The sequence below is a fragment of the Pezoporus flaviventris genome, unplaced genomic scaffold (genome assembly GCF_033815535.1).
Source record: "Pezoporus flaviventris isolate CSIRO_AGI_PZ_B2104156 unplaced genomic scaffold, CSIRO_AGI_Pfla_v1 ptg000016l, whole genome shotgun sequence".
Lineage (NCBI taxonomy): Eukaryota > Metazoa > Chordata > Aves > Psittaciformes > Psittacidae > Pezoporus > Pezoporus flaviventris.
The window spans coordinates 9,568,868-9,575,336 of NW_026892564.1; positions in this window are offsets into that span (position 1 = coordinate 9,568,868).

Here is a 6,469-nt window from a genome sequence, read left to right on the forward strand (position 1 = left end):
CTCCCCTCCCCTTCTTAGGAAGTCTCTCCAGATATTTCTCCAAGCTAGTGCAAGCTGCAAGGTCCTGCACAACGCCAGTGAGCTGTTACCTGGCAGAAACCAGAGGACAAGAAGTACCAGTCCACCAGATTTTTCCTTAGCAAAGTCCCCACCATTTGTTATGCCAGGTAAAAACACCCATAGCCTCCCTTTGGCTTTCTCAAGACATGGAGAGTTCAATTAAGGCGAGCAAAGTGAATCTCAGAGGTTCATAAGCCTTGTAAGTCTGTTGAGGAAATCTTGGTCTGGATTATGATTTTGCATAGAAAAAAATGTTGTTTTTGTAATTCTACACAAACCCAGGTCACAGTTTTTCTTCTGTTTCATTTTCAAGGAGGGATTCTGCCTGGCCAAAATGAAAACCAGAGAGGCAATGATGAGAAGCAGAAACCCCTCCCTGAGATACCTCCCCTGTGTGGGGCTATCAGGCAGCACCAAAGTGCACTATTGGAGTCAGTCACCAGCAAGCATCCTGTTGGCAAGGGGAAGCTTCTCCAAGTCCTACAGCAAATAAACCCCAAGCAAAGCCAGAGCCCATCCCTGCTGCAGAATATAAACTGCAGCAGAATTGCACAGAAGTGTCTGCTTTGTACCACAGTTGTTCTGCCTTGTGAGTAATATCAATCCTGAACCTGCTTCTCTGTGAAGTTTTGTGATGGAATGGGTTCCCTTGATGCAGTAAACCCAGCCTGTCCTTCCTCTGTTCCTTCCACGGTCAGCTTCCCTTAATGGAACCTAATGCTCACCACGATTGACTGCACAGCACAATTTAGTGGGAATGGGGTAATGGACACCAAGTGCTTGGTGGGGAGGAGGGGTCAATTGAGACAGGGTTGCCTGTCACTAAGGTGAAACTGCTTTCAGACCTGTCTCAGAACTGGGTTAAGGAGAGGAGCCACAGGGAAGATCCTCTCATTATTAGTAGGCTTAGGTGAGTCCTGAAAGTTTGTGTCAGGGTGCAGCAAGGGCTAGCTGCTCCCCAGGGAAGGAGAGCTGATAGCTAGGTGTGGTAGCAGGGCTGGCAGAGTCACCGGCCTCAGCAGCAAGGAGCCAATATGCAGAGCGACACGTGAGGTCTGGATTGGGCCCAGAGACAGTGACAGGGTTATACGCAGCCCAGCAATCACTCAGCTCAGTGAACAGGCTGATCTGAGGCCAAGCCAGGGTGCTGAGCTGGTGGGCTGGGCAGAGATATGAGCCCAGGCACAAGTGCTACCCTGCTGCCACCTAGCCCAGGTGGGACCAGCAGCTCCCAGGGGAGAGGAGGGACAGGACCTTGCCTTTAGCTGTCCACCACAGCCCTTACCAGCAAAGGAGCCGGCCTTGGACTCGGCCACCTAAGCTCCTCAGCTCAGCCAGCAAGGTGCCCCATGGGGGATGCTTTCCAAGGCAATGACTTTAACATGCTAGTCAAGTTCGGGCGATCGATCAAAAGCCTAAAATCAACTCAATAGTAGAAGATCTCTGCAGAGCCATGTCCCAACAGATATAAAATCTCAGTCACATCTTCCAAAGGAAATAGGCTTTATTTGCGCCAGACTAGATTCCAAGATAGGGAAGAAGGTTAAAATGACTCTATTTAATACAATAGTGTGATAGTGAGACAAAGTGATTAATTACACCTCCATAATGAGAAAGAGATTGTGTACAGACTTGAAATATCTTTAACATATCACCTTGTAAACTGACTCTGTGTTCACATATACCTACTGGCTTTCTGTACTGTAATTACTAGTGTTTCTGTGTTAAACCAAAGGGTAGAGGCTGTAATTAAGAGGGAGAGACACCATTCTTGTCTTGGGCCCCTCCTTGGCCAAAGGGAGCCTGACTGAGGTTAATCATAACTAGATGGGAATAAAAAGAAATTACCTCTTCAGCAGTACTTCAGACAGAGGACATATGGATCGACAGCTAGCAGCATGATGAGCTGGATTAAATGTCTTTCCAACCAGAGGATTTGTGGTTACTCTCTGTATCACACACGCACAGCGCCAGTTGAACACAGGCATTCCTTGGATGATGGCAGCAGCCACTGCTCACTGAACAGTAGCCTACCCTTGGGAAGGGAATTTTGCCCAACCACATCTGGCTAAAGCTCTCTCCTAGCAAACGAATTCAGAGTATATTTAGCTTTTGCTAGAACTGATGGATTTTCATTCTTAGCACCTTATCAGAAAGCTGCATTATGAGAATTTTGCATATCCCCTCCAATGGCCCAACGCTGAAGGGTCTAATTGCCACACCAGAAGTGCAAATACCTGCCTAACCACAGCTGATGATACTCAAGCTCTCTCTGATGGGAATTAATTTTTTCATGTCCTTCATATCCTTTCAAGCTGTTTCCTGTCTGCTCACCAGCAATACAGCTTGTTTACAGCAGCTTGAAAATGTATGGGGAGGGAGAATAAAAAAGACATTGAAAGCACTTTAGAGGACAAGAAGCTAAACTAAAGCCAGTGCTGTGGAGGAGGGGAATAATAAAGGAAATTCAGAACCCTTTGCAGGAAGAGCTGCCAGCCAACAAGTCAGCTACAGCTGAACCAGAATAGAAGCTAGGTCATTTCCATTTCAAACTAGGAAAATGTGAAGCAACTGTAAGATGATCATAGCTTTGGAAACAATTCTACAAAGAGTGAGCAATGTCAGCAAATCCAAGCACTCAGTTACTGAGTATTGCAGTGTGATGCTTTTCCATGACAGTGCCCTGAGAGCGTTCACCGGGTCTTTCATGGAATTGCAATAGCTGGCACAGATCTGTTGTTCACACAGCGCTGTACAACAGCTGGAGACAGTACTGCCTCTGCCTGTTTCTATTAATTGAGGGTGAAACCCTTCATGTAGAACTGCCTGCATTTCCAAAAGACAGCCCCTTGTACGATCTTCTGGTCCCCTCCCATGTGTTCCTGTTATGTCACTGCATTATGACATATCCTATGTTTTCCTATTGTATCTGTGCATCATGACATATTCTAAGGGGTCCCACCCTTCTCCACGCTGCAAACCAGTGTTTAATCCTAATTCAGTTAAAATGGGAAAGATGTTACAGCTTGAGGCAAATCCATAAATGTGCTGTCTGGAAGGTGTCTATATGGCAGTCCCTGCTTTCTTGTCCCAGGCTGGCAATTCTAATGAACAGGACATATGGAGAAGTGGGGAGAGGGAATTGCCCTTATTGCAGCAATTCTTGAAAAAAGCAATACAGAATTCATCTGAAAATTAGAGAATTTTTCAATCCCATCTTTCTGGTAACAGAGGACTGTTCCACACAGTGTTTTACTCAGAAAAACATTGTATGCCAGGTAGGTACTTTTTAAGGAATCAAATGAATGTGTCAGTCTGCTCTCAGGAGCTTTTCTGCTACATTTTAATTGAATCCTTGTTGCATGTATGACTGAGCTTCCATAAATAAAGGGTAACAATCCTTTTCCTTTTTCCTATATCATTGAGTCATTGTTTCTGCTGGAATTGCAGAACAAAACTTCTGCTAGTTTAGATGAAGTCCTAAGTTCTACCAGCAGCAATCCAATAGATCAATTTGGATCCATAAATGACATTTGTGATTTCTGTTTGCAGAGTCATATCTTTTTGTGCTTCCTCGCAAGATAGTAAAAGTTATACCATGAATAAAACGCCCATGTGTATTTATATATAAAACACTGGAGGTAATTTTTAAGGTCTCTGTGTAAGGGATTTGTCACTCATCCTCACCACAATCACCTCCTATTTCTGAGTCTGTAACTTAGCAGTGCAATTTTGGTTTGTTGTTCAGGGATAGACATTTTTAATGAATATCCTGTTGCGTAGTGGCACAATTCCAGGAGATTTTTAGGGATGAGTGAGTCACTTACATGGGACATCCATCATGACATAGTGTAGATGAAAATAGTCCCACTTAAGACGTGGATGACATACCACTTGAAAGACTTCAGAATTCGTATTGTAACATACTACAAAGAGAGAATTTGTTTCACAAACAGCAAAACTATAAAAGGAGCTTGCTTTCATCTCTGCTTCCTAATGCTTTCAATTCTGTGAGGCTATCACACCACTCTAAGGACATTCAAGCACCCAAGAGTGCCTAAGTCACTTCATGCCATTTTTGGACTGCGAAGACAGTGGACACCAAGATAAGAACAGGCTCTTTGTTAATTTTGTCAGTTATATCTGATTAAATTGGTTTATTTTCCTTTAGGGATTGGTGCACAGACCAAGATAATCCTTGGTGATACTGTGCTGAAGTTGATGAATTTGCACCAGGAACTAATTTGGTGCAGTTTGGTTAAGGAAATGAAGTAATCAGGAGTTAACTTAGTCCTTTTCTTCTCCTTTTCCTTACCTTTCCTTCAGAAGTACAAACTTCCGTAAATAAGTTCAGGACATCAGGTATATCTGGAGATGCTGAGAAAATTAATGCCCAAGGAAAATATATTGGTGGCATGCTAGTTAGTCTAAGGTGCCTCATTTCAATACATTTTTTAATGCCTGCAGTAAGGTTTTGTCATACAATGTTTTTTCTCATTTCATTTATCTCAGTGAAATTCTGTCCTACCAACATTTTGACCCTGGAGCCAAGTATGACCAGGGGTATGTACATGTTCATAGCTTCCGAATTTCAGCCATTGGAAGGCACATATGAAATGGAAGCCATACACATAGAAAGCATTCGAGTTGATATGAAACTAAGCAACATTTCTGCTTAGCAAAAAAATTGCTGTGAGCACTTCACTGCCATGCCTACCCCCATCTATTGTGGCCAGGAAAATCACATTAATATCCATAGCAAGTATGTATTTGCAGAGTTGAAAAAAGTGCTGAATGGGTTTTCTAGCTAATGCAGACAGATGGAGTCTACTACCCTATAAAACTATTTGCCTATGTAGGGCTTGATATTTTTTGCGGAAAAAAGGAAACATGGGGAGGTAGAAGTGGTATAGTCTCCAGGAACTCTTAACAGCATAGCTAGCAGTGTTCCTCATCATCTATTCAACATCATTTTGTCATGGTTCTTAGTGCACTTGCAGTTGGCTCTCCTTCTGAACACCTTCTTCAGACAAGCCATTCAAAAGGTTCATTTTGGCCCCAAAAGACCCATAATTTCCAGAAAGCCCTAGACACAGGCATGTCTCAATAATGGACATCTCAGAGGGCAGACAAGTGGGAGCATCTTTCACTACAGAAGTACTGACATGCTTGGGTTCTGACAAATTTTGTCCACAGTTTTTGTAAGGTTATTGTGGTCTTACCCAGATAGGAGCCTTTCCAAGTAGCCACATACTCTCTGAGAGTGGGAACAGCTCAATATCAGGGGGACACAGGCACTCATTTCTATTGCTGCTTATGGCTTCCATGTTGGAGAGAAAGATGCCAATTCCTGACATCTTCTGCACAGTATCAAATTCTCTCTCTGTGTTTTTAAGATGCTTTCTGCTTTTGAGAATTTTCAGAGAGCCTTTTCCTTAATAGCTCTTGACATGTTTCCCACAAAGCTATCAGCCTTCATACAACAGAACAAATAGTTTCAGTGTGGGTAAAGTCATGGTTCAAAACTGCAGCTCCTGCAGCATCGTTCCGTAACTATGCCTTATTGACAACTGCTGAACATGTAAGTCACTGCTGGAAGCAGAGTTGTCCATGCAGTTATTTGCACACAAAGAACTGTTGCTGTAAGGAAGCAAAAATCCTACAGAGAGGACATTAATAAAAATATCTACCTTTTCCTCTTTTGTGAAAACTACGTATTATGTTAAAAGGAATGAATAAAACAATGAAGAGTGAATGAATACTAGGAACGAATGTTAAAAGATGGAAACCCACATTTGTAATAGATGGTGGTGGTTTAGGAAGCTTTGCTATTTCCCGCTTTTGGTCACTTACCAGTAGCCAATACTGGATTTTTGTAAACCTGTTTTAGCTAACTCTGTGTTGCTTGGGCAAACTGTCCTTTTCTGGGCAATGTCATATGCTCTCTAAAAAAGCTTCTCTGCTTCCTCTAATTAGCTGCATTTATTGCTTGTGTAAAAAGCTTCCTAGGACCCTGTACTGGAAGAGAGCCCCATTACCTGATACCTACATCTGAAAACATAATTCCTGCCCTGAAAATGTAATTCAAGTTAAAGTATACTCAGAGGACCACCAATAACATCCTACCATTAAGGAGGCTGTGCTGGCACAGCCATGCTCCGTTCTAATCCTTAGAGCAACTGTAAGCAAATTATCACAGAAAGTGCTTACAGGGACGTGAGTGATTTAACAGAGGAAGAAGCAGTAAGTCAGAATAAAATAAGGAGCATGCACACTACTTTCTTTGAATCTGACTAGCACTTAGGTTTACAGGGGCCTTGCTTTGGGGGATAGGTTTGGATAGCAGGTACAGCTCTTACTTCAGAACAACCCTAATTCCACCAGTAGTGGTCTGGTGAAGATTAAGAGG